The sequence below is a fragment of the Cupressus sempervirens genome, chromosome 3, assembly GCF_028749045.1.
Source record: "Cupressus sempervirens isolate cs-2001-9-10 chromosome 3, ASM2874904v1, whole genome shotgun sequence".
Lineage (NCBI taxonomy): Eukaryota > Viridiplantae > Streptophyta > Pinopsida > Cupressales > Cupressaceae > Cupressus > Cupressus sempervirens.
The window spans coordinates 11,179,426-11,191,597 of NC_143120.1; positions in this window are offsets into that span (position 1 = coordinate 11,179,426).

A 12,172-nucleotide genomic window follows, 5' to 3' on the forward strand; every position below is an offset into this window, starting at 1 on the left:
TTTCAAAATGAAAATTCAATTTTCAAAATCTAGAGTCCAATGTTTGAAATTCAGAATCAAAGGATCAAGTTTGGTAAATTTTTGTTCCAAGGTTACAAATGATCAGTCAAGAAATCTGGGTTCACAACTTAAATTGCACAAGAACTCGTGATTTGATCGGGATGCATATTTCAAATTCAATTCAAGTTGTACTAAAAAACATAATGGTAGACTTTCTCATCAAGTTCAAGCACTAATGCAGGATACATCAAAGCGTGGCACCTCAGTTCTTTTCCTTCCTCACTGCAATCAACTTGGTCTCAAATACTTTTGATATAGGAGGTCATAAATATAAAATACCCACCCACATTCCCATCAGGTTGTTTAATTTTATGTTTAAGATACATCCTCAATTCATTACTTCATGAACCTGATGCCATTATAGAGACCTTAATTCCAATAGTGAAGCTGATACTATTATGGACTCCTAGTTTTGAAGGTAGCAGTTTCTTAAGAATGCTTGAAATGATATTGGGTAGGGGACAAAAGTAGAAAATTCGAAGAATCAGCAATTGTGGAAGAGAACTAATATCATCATTCCATTGTGCCAGCGGTATAGACTGAGTAATATCACACATACATTGGTAATTTATGTCGAAAAATGCTCATCCCACGGACTCTTTAGCGAAAATAAACATTTGCACAGAGAATATTTTGAGGCACCTAATACTTCAAGGTCAAGTATAGGCATGGCTTCCTCTGACTCTTCCTCTGATCAAGGATATATTTGATGATGACATCGCCACTAATTTAGCAGCAAGAAATGGCACGGATTAGATGGAGATTGAGAGCAGATGTATGGGGAATGTTCAAGAATTTAGACAGTCGACATGCCATATAATAGTTTGGTTTTAAAAATATCCCGCATGCACTCGCCTGGATATGTCTAAAATAGATTTCAATTGCAAAATACTCATCTCGAGACTGGTGTATGGTATTCGAGCTAACTCAATGCCATCTCCTGTCGACAAGAAGGTGAAGAAGATCACAGACCCACCGGGCCTGTGGCAGTTTGAGGGAGTCACCAAAATAAAAGGCGGCATGTTATGTTCACCATAACCATACGCCCAAACAAAGCCTTCGTGCTTTATGACCGGTTGAGCACCAACCAAATGGCAAGAAAAGACCCGCAGGCTCACAATTCATATACATTCAAAGATATCATTTGAAACTTAATCTGGACAAAAATGATGTTTACATTTATAATTGTTCCCATGATAACAAAAATCCAAAGTTGTGTATGTGAAATGCTTGCGCTAAGGCTATGCTCGAATGGAGGTGAGGCGAATTTCATTGGAAGGATTGTCAATTGGTTGTGCAGCAGGTTAATCCTCGACAGTATATAGCAGATATTCCTGGACTTCCAAACTTAGAAGTGTGGTTCCAACGACCTAAAGACATTGTTCGAAAGCTCCTCTTAGGGGATTTAGACCTTGGTATTGTTGGTTATGATACTGTCTGTGAATTTGGACAAGGTGATGAAGACTTGATCCTCGTGCATGATGATTTCAACTATGGGGAGTGTCACTTATCCATTGCAATTCCAAAGTATTCAGTGCGAAGATGTGCTAGAAACTACACATGAGATGCTTGAAAGGTTGAATAAGGAAACTCAAGAGAGAACTTTGGAATATCCTCAGGCTTTTAAATTTTGATTTTTAGGATAATGGGGCTTTCATCATAACAGGTGCAGATGAAAGAATATTTGCATAGGTCGCTACAAATTGTGCATAATAATTATGCAAATTAATATATAATTCTCACACAATTCACTCACTCTCAATTCTTTGAGAATAATGAAATCATCCTTAAATCAAAATTAATGGGAAAAGATTAAAGATATTCAATGATTTATTAAGAACAGAGCACACCCCGTTGGCACTACCAAGTTGTGAATAACCACAACTTATTGCTTGCTTTATTATAAAGTCATAACTAAATATTTTAATTCGGAGGCAATGTTATAATAAGGCAAAAATTCATTTGAAAAGGGGGAAAGTCGGAAAGTTTTTCAAGATTCAGTTATGAAACTGAAAAGCCATAGGAAGTGAAGAGATAAATAAACCAGCAACAGCAAGGAAGGGGGTTCCAATTTTTGGCTTCCTTCTTCCAGACCAAAGACTTTGCATTCTAGAAGGGAAGGAGATTTAGCAAATCATTTTCATTTTCCTTGAGAGGCTGCGAGAGGCAGAGCATGGGCTTTATTTCTCTTTTTCTCTTTTTCAAAACTTTGTAGCTGAGATAGAGGCAAGATTTCTGATAGTTGATGTAATCTTGTGAAAGAAATTTTTGTCTTTTTTTGAAATAGTGGTTTGTTCGTAATGAGTAGAAGATATTTCATAATCTTTTATAGTCAGGGAAGGGAGACTGAAGGTTAATTATATCAGAACTTTGATTATGGTGTACTTTCCTTCCACTGGTAATGAACATAGTGTCATTTTCAGTTTTCTCTAAATTACGTTTTGATATCACCGTTTCTCCATTACATTATCTTTTCAAAATATCTTTAGAGGCTCTGATTTCTAATTCTCTCAAGAAGGTGAAAGATACAGTTTTGTTCTCATTGCACAATGCAACATACAACAAATGAACTTTGTGTCATCTGCTATTCTTTATTCTCTTTTTATGTAATAGTATAGGTTTTCGCATCTACATTGTATTTACAAGTAGATGTTTGATATCCTTTCGTACTTTCTAGTAAAAGCACCCACATTTAATTCATTGAATATCTTGTACGAGGAGCTGTACCCAATAAAATTTAGAGGAAGGTTATCAATCCCATGATAACCTATCCAATTGTTGGTGTTAGTTTGTCCTTTCATTTGGGTTTCAGGGTCAAATTTGCATGTATTTCTTCAAAGGACAATCTGTTCACTAACAGATTTTTGGCGACTCTTCTGGGGAATGAGACAAAGATCTTTGCCTAACCTTTATTTCCTCAGTTTTGTGACTATCTCTGTGTACATGAGATTGGCAACTCTACATTTTGAACCCATTGAATCTTTGATTGTGGGATTTTAGTTTGTGTTATGGCAGCAGTTGCAGCTCAACCATAGGGGGCTCAAATCGAACCATTTGCCTTGGCCCAGTATTCAACCTTACCAAAAAGGTCATGGGAATTCCTTCCCAAGTTTCATGGAGATAGGACACAAGATCTGGCTGATCACATCAAAGTGGTAATTGTTGCATGCGAGATTCTTGGCGTGCAAGAAGAAGATGTGTTTGTCAGGTTGTTTGTTCAAAGCCTCGTGAGAAAAGCCACAGAGTGGTTTCAGCATTTGCAAGATGGATGTTTTACAACTTGAGATGATCTTGAATAGAGATTTCTTGAAATATTACAGCCCACAATTAATTCTCATCAATTATTGGTAAATCTATTTCAAATTCAAATGAAAGATGATGAATTTGTAAGGGAGTTCATTGATAGATTTAATCAGATTGTTGGTAAAATTCTCCTAGCCCTCCAACCGAATGAAAGAAATTAGGTATGCTTCTTTATTGCTACTATAGATGTTGAAGTCAAGTTTTGGTTACAATGTCTTGGAATGCAAAATTTGGTAAATGTGCAAAAAGAAGCAATTAGATTAGATGATGCCTTAATTCTCAGTGGTATGAAATCTATAAAGACTCCCCCAACAAAAGAATACCTATGTGGACAACGACAGTATATTGATGAAAAGGCTACAAAAAAGAAGCGCATTCTAGAAGAAGCCAATCCTACTCCCAAGGTTGCTCATTTTCAGAATCTAATAGTTTTTAATGATGGAGATTTTAAAAAACCCTTGTTGGCTAAAGATGGTGCTTTAAAGATATCAGGATTCTGCTGCGTCCATTTTGAAAATGATAAGGAGGAACAAAGCAATGCTAAAGAGCTTGTAAATTTAGGTAACAAGGATTCACCACAATCTTTCTTTAGCCTAGAGACTAGATCTCCCAAATCCACAGGTACGGAATGTTATCTAATTTCAAATGGTCCAGATGATAAAAATTTTCAGAATGGTATTCAAGAGTTTAGTTACACTGAAAGAATGAATATTGATGATTCTTTGCATTCTGAAAATTGTAATCAGCAAGTTAAAGAATCTGTCATATATGATAATGAAGCCATATCATATTCTCCTTTGGGAACTTGTGCTGATAGTAAGGTGACATATGCTGATAAGAATTTATCTTACTCTAAAAATTCTTTTCACCATGATGAAGTAAGATGGGAGAACAAGAATACTCAAGTTGAAAATGAGAATCCTAGCACCAATGATCCAAAAGGTGAAAAGAAATCTGAAGATCAAGAGGGTAAAATTGTCTGGGGTGACCTTAATCCACTTTTCATGCTGATGGGGTTTGATGAGAATACTGCTATTAAAGAAAATCCTCTTTTCCAGTTTCAAGATTCACACTTAAATAATAAAAATCTGTTCAATAGCCCCCAACCAGTTGAAAACTCTGCTGAAGCACCACGTGAAAATCCCATCTATGAAGAAGAAGAAACCATAGGTATGTTTCTATCATCACTTAAGCTGGATCATTCTCGTGACCATACCTTAGGTACCTGTTCAAATCAGTTTCAAAATCAAGCATTTATTGAAAACTTCCCTTCTCATTCATCTATGCATAATGTCGTTGATTTGGAGTGTAAAAGAAATGCTGAGATATGCGATAACATTCTGAAAAGAGAGAGGGATGGGATTTATGGCATGATCGATGACAGTTGGTTCCTTGAAAGAAGTGAAGGAGACATATATATATAAGGACTGATCCTATGCTGAAGGAGGCATCATTATGGCTGAAAATTGATCATGGCCATGCACAAGAGTTGAACCTGCATGACAATATTTCTCAGGATTACACATTATCTTTTGGTGAGGCTTTTTCATTTCATATTTTTCAGCCAAAGGTGGAATCAAATCATGCCAAGGAGAAGGATCGATCCTTAAGTGATGATGAGTACTATGATGGGTTGTGGCTGTTCAGAAAAGAATGCTGGATCAGCATATGCATGTACGCTATCAGTCTGAAGTTTGACATTGAAGGAGTCATCACCGAGCAATGGTTTGGAGCTATTTCATTGAGGTATGCTTTGCTGATTCAAAAAGGCTCTTATTTCTCTCAACTGGTAAATAGATTCACTTAACTTCTTCTTTCTTCCGGTCTTTATGGTAGGTTCTTTTCCTACCTTTGTAGATATTGTAAATACATTTTCTTTTGTGCGTAGTGTAGTCTGAATAATGTGCAAGCCTCGTGCTTGCTGGTAGTGTAGGTGTGTGTTGTTGGTTTTGGTTTGCTGATTTTTCCCTACTCCCCTCTACCCTCTCTACATGTAGCTCCCGATCTTCTTTTCTTGCTGACTCTATCTACCCAATGGATAAGGCACTACTCTTTCCCAGAGATTGCTGGAGTTCTCTAATTTTGTATCAAAATCAGTCCTGTAGTTAGAGCCCTTGTTAGCACCTGATATGGACACGATTTTAAAACTTCAAGTGTAGAGTTTGAACCACTTCGAACTGAAGTTCGAAGTAGTTCAGAGTGGTTCAAAGTAGTTCAAATGGGTTCAAAATGCAGAAGGGTTAATTCATGGAGATTTAGGTCCAGGCTCAAATTGCCAGATCCAATGGTTCAGTGCAAAAATTTAGAGATCTTAGTTTTGAGATGCTCCTTAGCCAAAAAGTGAAATACCATCATAGAAAACCTTCAAGGTTCTTTTCAGTGGTTCGAGGTAGTCCAAATACATATTGGTTAGTTCAGAACTCTGTCTCAATTCATATTTCAGGCTCAGACTTCGTCAGCTCAAATGATTCTACAAGCTCATTGTTTCAAGGTGTCATAACATAATAGCTACCAGAATGGTGCAATCTTCTCATGCAGGTTCAGTTCAAGGAAAATGTCACATTCATGGTTCGAGATGCACATGGTTGAAAGTCAGAAAAGTTTTGAAGGTTATTTCAAAATGCAAATTCAATTTTCAAAATCTAGAGTCCAATGTTTGAAATTCAGAATCAAAGGATCAAGTTTGGTAAATTTTTGTTCCAAGGTTACAAATGATCAGTCAAGAAATCTGGGTTCACACCTTAAATTGCACAAGAGCTCGTGATTTGATCGGGATGCATGTTTCAGATTCAATTCAAGTTGTACTAACAAACATAATGGTAGACTCTCTCATCAAGTTCAAGCACTAATGCCGGATACATCGAAGTGTGGCACCTCAGTTCTTTTCCTTCGTCACTGCAATCAACTTGGTCTCAAATACTTTTGATATAGGAGGTCATAAATATAAAACACCCATCCACATTCCCATCAAGTTGTTTAATGTTATGTTTAAGATACATCCTCAATTCATTACTTCATGAACCTGATGCCATTATAGAGACCTTAATTCCAATAGTGAAGCTGATACTATCATGGACTCCCAGTTTTGAAGGTAGCAGTTTCTTAAGAATGCTTGAAATGATATTGGGTAGGGGACAAAAGTAGAAAATTCGAAGAATCAGCAATGGTGGAAGAGAACTAATATCATCATTCCATTGTGCCAGTGGTATAGACTGAGTAATATCACACATACAGTGGTAATTTATGTCCAAAAATGCTCATCCCACGGACTCTTTAGTGAAAATAAACATTTGCACAGAGAATATTTTGAGGCACCGAATATTTCAAGGTCAAGTATAGGCACGGCTTCCTCCGACTCTTCCTCTGATCAAGGATATATTTGATGATGACATCGCCACTAATTTAGTAGCAAGAAATGGCACGGATTAGATGGAGATTGAGAGCAGATGTATGGGGAATGTTCAAGAATTTAGACAGTCATCATGCCATATAACAGTTCGGTTTTAAAAATATCCCGCATGCACTTGCTTGGATACGTCTAAAACAAATTTCAATTGCAAAATACTCATCTCGAGACTGGTGTATGGTATTCGAGCTAACTCAATGCCATCTCCTATCGACAAGAAGGCGAAGAAGATCACAGACCCGCGGGGCCTGTGGCAGTTTGAGGGAGTCGCCAAAATAAGAGGTGACATGTTATGTTCACCATAACCATACGGCCAAACAAAGCCTTCGTGCTTTATGACCGGTTAAGCACCAACCAAATGGCAAGAAAAGACTCACGGGCTCATAGTTCATATACATTCAAAGATATCATTTGAAACTTAATCTGGAAAAAAATGATGTTTACATTTATAATTGTTCCCATGATAACAAAAATCCAAAGTTGTGTATGTGAAATGCTTGCGCTAAGGCTATGCTCGAATGGAGGTGAGGCAAATTTCATTGGAAGGATTGTCAATTGGTTGTGCGGCAGGTTAATCCTCAACAGTATATAGCACGTATTCCTCAACTTCCAAACTTAGAAGTGTGGTTCCAACGACCTAATGACATTGTTCGAAAGCTCCTCTTAAGGGATCTAGACCTTGGTATTGTTGGTTATGATACTATCTGTGAATTTGGACAGGGTGATGAAGACTTGATCCTTGTGCATGATGATTTCAACTATGGGGAGTGTCACTTATCCATTGCAATTCCAAAGTATTCAGCGCGAAGATGTGCTAGAGACTACACATGAGATGCTTGAAAGGTTTGATAAGGAAACTCAAGAGAGAACTTTGGAATCTCCTCAGGCTTTTAAATTTTGATTTTCAGGATAATGGGGCTTCCGTCATAACAGGTGCAGATGAAAGAATATTTGCATAGGTCGCTACAAATTGTGCATAATAATTATGCAAATTAATATATAATTCTCACACAATTCACTCACTCTCAATTCTGTAAGAATAATGAAATCATCCTTAAATCAAAATTAATGGGAAAAGATTAAAGATATTCAGTGATTTATTAAGAATAGAGCACACCCTCTTGGTACTACCAAGTTGTGAATAACCACAACTTATGTCCTGCTTTATTATAAAGTCATAACTAAATATTTTAATTCGGAGGCAATGTTATAATAAGGAAAAAAGTCATTGGAAAACGAGGAAAGTCGAAAGTTTTTCAAGATTCAGTTATGAAACTGAAAAGCTATAGGAAGTGAAGAGATAAATAAACCAGCAGCAGCAAGGAAGGGGGTTCCAATTTTTGGCTTTCTTCTTCCAGACCAGAGACTTTGCGTTCCAAAAAGGAAGGAGATTTAGCAAACCATTTTCATTTTTCTTGAAAGGCTGCGAGAGGCGTAGCATGGGCTTTATTTCTCTTTTTCTCTTTTTCAGAACTTTGTAGTTGAGATAGAGGCAGGATTTTTGATAGTTGATGTAATCTTGTGAAAGAAGTTTCTGTCTTTTTTTGAAATAGTGGTTTGTTCGTAATAAGTAGAAGACATTTCATAATCTTTTATAGTCAGGGAAGGGAGACTGAAGGTTAATTATATCAGAACTTTGATTATGGTGTACTTTCCTTCCACTGGTAATGAATTTAGCCTCATTTTGAGTTTTCTCTAATTACATTTCGATATCATTGTTTCTTTGTTACATTATCTTTTCAAAATATCTTTAGAGGCTCTGATTTTTAATTCTCTCAAGAAGGTGAAAGATACAGTTTTGTTCTCATTGCACAATGTAGCGTACATAAAATGAACTTTGTGTCATCTACTATTCTTTATTCTCCCTTTATGCAGTAGTATAAGTTTTTGCATCTACATTGTATTTATAGGTAGATGCTTGATATCCTTTTGTGCTTTGTGGTAAAAACACCCACATTTAATTCATTGAATATCTTGTATGGGGAGCTATACCCGATAAAATTCAGAGGAAGGTTATCAATCCCATGATAACCTATCCAACTATTGGTGTTAGTTTGTCCTTTCATTTGGGTATTTAGGGTCAGATTTGCATGTATTTCTTCAAAGGACAATCTGTTCACTAACAAACTCAAAAGAATGGTGAAGGAGACAAACAAGAAGCAAATAAGGAGGTAAATGTGGTAAGTAATAAAATCCAAAGAGGATGCTTTGCTTCTTTCTTTAGAAATTGTTGATGATTAATGGGTTTTAGATTTAGGGTCTTTATTTCATGCTACTCCCCATAGAGGTTATTTTCTTGATTATGTCCAAGAGGATTTTGGGCTTGTTTATTTGGGGGATAATGAACCCTATCAGATTGTTGGAAATGAAAGATTTAAGATTAAGTTGTAGAATGAGAATCATTGGCTACTACAAGAGGTAAGGCATGTTCCAAGGATGAGTAGAAATTTAATTTCAACAAGGCAACTGGGTGATGAGAGTTGCATAGTTACTTTTAATGATAAAATTTGAAAGTTTTCAAAAGGTTCCTTAGTAGTAGAGAAAGGTGTGAAGGTAGGAACCTTATATCTTTATACATATTATACTATTACTTCTGTTTTAATTATTTTAGTGAAAGATGAATGTTCAAGAATAGTTGTTGTAGTTGAGTAGGGAGAACACATAGATATTACAGATTCTAATAGAACACCATGGCACAAAAAATTTGGGCACATGAGTGAGAAATGTATGAAATTACTTCATTAAACGAATTTTTTACTAGGTCTGAATTGTGTTCATATGAATTTATGTGAAAGTTGTGTTTATGAAAAATAAAAGAGAGTTGATTTTGTGAAGAGTTGGAAAGTAAAGAAAAATGAGAAATAACAGATGTATGGGGATCAACTCATGTATCTTCACTTTGTGGCTCTCATTATTATGTTACATTCATTGATAATGAAACTTGAAAAGTTTAAGTTCATTTCCTTAGATAACAATCTAATGTATTTATAACTTTTAAGAAATGAAAAAAGTTTGATTAAAAATGAGATTGGTAAAAGACCAAAATATATTAGATATGATAATGGTGATGAGTATTGCAACAATGAATTTGAGGATTATTGTCCCACTAATTGTATTCGTAAGAAGAAAAATGTTCCAAGGACTCCACAAGCAAATGGAGTGGTTGAACGCATGAACAAGACAATAATGGAGAGTGCAAGGAGCATGAAGTTGCATATTGGGATGACCATAAACATGTGGGTTGAGGCTATCAATATACTTGTATATTTGATCAATAGAGGTCCCTCTACTCCTTTGGACCATGGTATTCCAGAGGAAGCATGGACTAGTAGGAATGTGAGTAATTATTTTCTTAGAACCTTTTGTTGTGAAGCATTTTGACATATAGATTTTGAAAATAGAACCAAGGTAGAAGCCAAGTCAAAGAAATGCAATTTTTTTGGATATGACATTGATGGATTTGGTAATGGGCATTGGAATTTTTAAAATCTTAAAATTGTAAGAAGCAGAGATGTCATATTCAATGAGAAAGTGTTGTACAAAGATCTATTGCAGCAGCTTGAGAAGAAAGAAAATTATTTTGTAGTGCTAGATGATACTCCAAAAGATGATGTTCTAGTAGTCCTTCATTCTCCACAATGGCCACACCAACAAATACCACACACCCTAGTGAATGTTAGATTGTCAACAAGGCTGAGCATACTTCCACAAATATTTTCTCCCTCTCCCTATTCTATTTTATAAATAGATGATGGTGAACTTGAATGTTATGAGGAAGTTTTGTAGGTAGAAATAAAGATTTAGTGGAAGTCTGTAATGACAGAAGAAATGGGCTCATTCCTAAAAAATTAGACTTGGGATTTATGTAAGTTACCTACAGGTAAAAGGGCTTTACAAAGTAAATGGGTTTACAAATTGAAAGAAGAGGATGGAGGTAAGAAAATATTTAAAACTAAGTTAGTTTTAAAAGTATTTTCATAGAACAAGAGATTTGATTTTGATAATATATTTTATCATGTTGTTAAAATGACTTCTATTTGTACTATTTTAACTATTGTGGCTATTGAAGATTTGCACTTGAAGAAGACTGATGTTAAAAAAACTTTTCTTAATGGTGATTTGGATGAAGAAATCTATATGGAACAACCATGGGGATTTGAGGTCAAAGGTAAGGAGAACTTAGTGTGTAGTTTGAAGAAAAGTTTATATGGCTTGAAGCAAGTACCTTGGCAATGGTATCTTAAATTTAATAGTTTTATGCATGAGCGTGGATACACTAGGTGTTATTCGAATCATTGTGTTTATTTTAAGAGGCTGGGTACTCAAATCTACATTATTTTATGTTTATATGCTGATGATATGCTTTTAGATGGGTCTAAAATGGATCACATTAAGGGATTAAAATAATAGTTGGCACATTCATTTTCTATGAAGGATTTAGGGGTAGTGAAAAAAATCTTTGGTATGAAAATTTGTAGAGATAGGAAGAAGAGAAAATTGATATTATCTCAAGCTGATTATATTGAGAAGGTGTTGCAATGTTTCTCTATAGAGAATGTCAAAGCTATTAGCACACCTTTGCCTGATCATTTGAAATTGACTAAGGAGGTGTGGCCAAAGACACAAGAAGAGGAGGTTAAAATGTGTAAGGTACCTTATGCTAACCATGGAAAGTTTAATCTATGTTATGGTATGTACTAGGCTAGTTATTGTATATGTAGTGGGAGTTATTAGTAGGTATATGAGTTATCTAGGGATTGAGCATTGGAATATAGTCAAATGGATTCTCAGATATTTGAGAGGAACATCTAGTAAGTGTTTACATTTTGGAGGCTCTACTAGTGATTTACACAACTATGTTGACTCATATTTGGAAGATCTTGATACTAGGTGAAGTACTATAGATTACCTATTTATTGTTGGTGGGATAATAGTGAGTTGGATTTCTCCATTATAAAAGGTAAATGCTTTACCCACTGTAGAGGCAGAGTATGTTACTACTAATTAAGGCATCCAAGATGATGATATGGCTTAGTACTTCATGAAAGAATTGGGACACTCATAGAGGGATGCTTATTTGTTTATAGATAGCTAGAGTGTCATTCATCTTGTGAAGAATTATACTCTACATTCAAAGACAAAACACATATAGTTGCAGCACCATTTCATTCAGTCAATTTTGGATGATGAACAGTTAAGTTGGAGAAGATACATATAGATGATAATCCAACATATATGTTTATAAATGTGGCATCAAGGGAGAAGTTGAACTCCTCTTCACCTTTGGTTGGTCTTCTAGACTGAATAGGATAAAAGAACAATAAAGTTTGAGGTGGTTTTACATTCTAGTGGGAGCTATAGGTTTAACAATGCTATGATCAGTCTCCAAGTTGGAGATTGTTG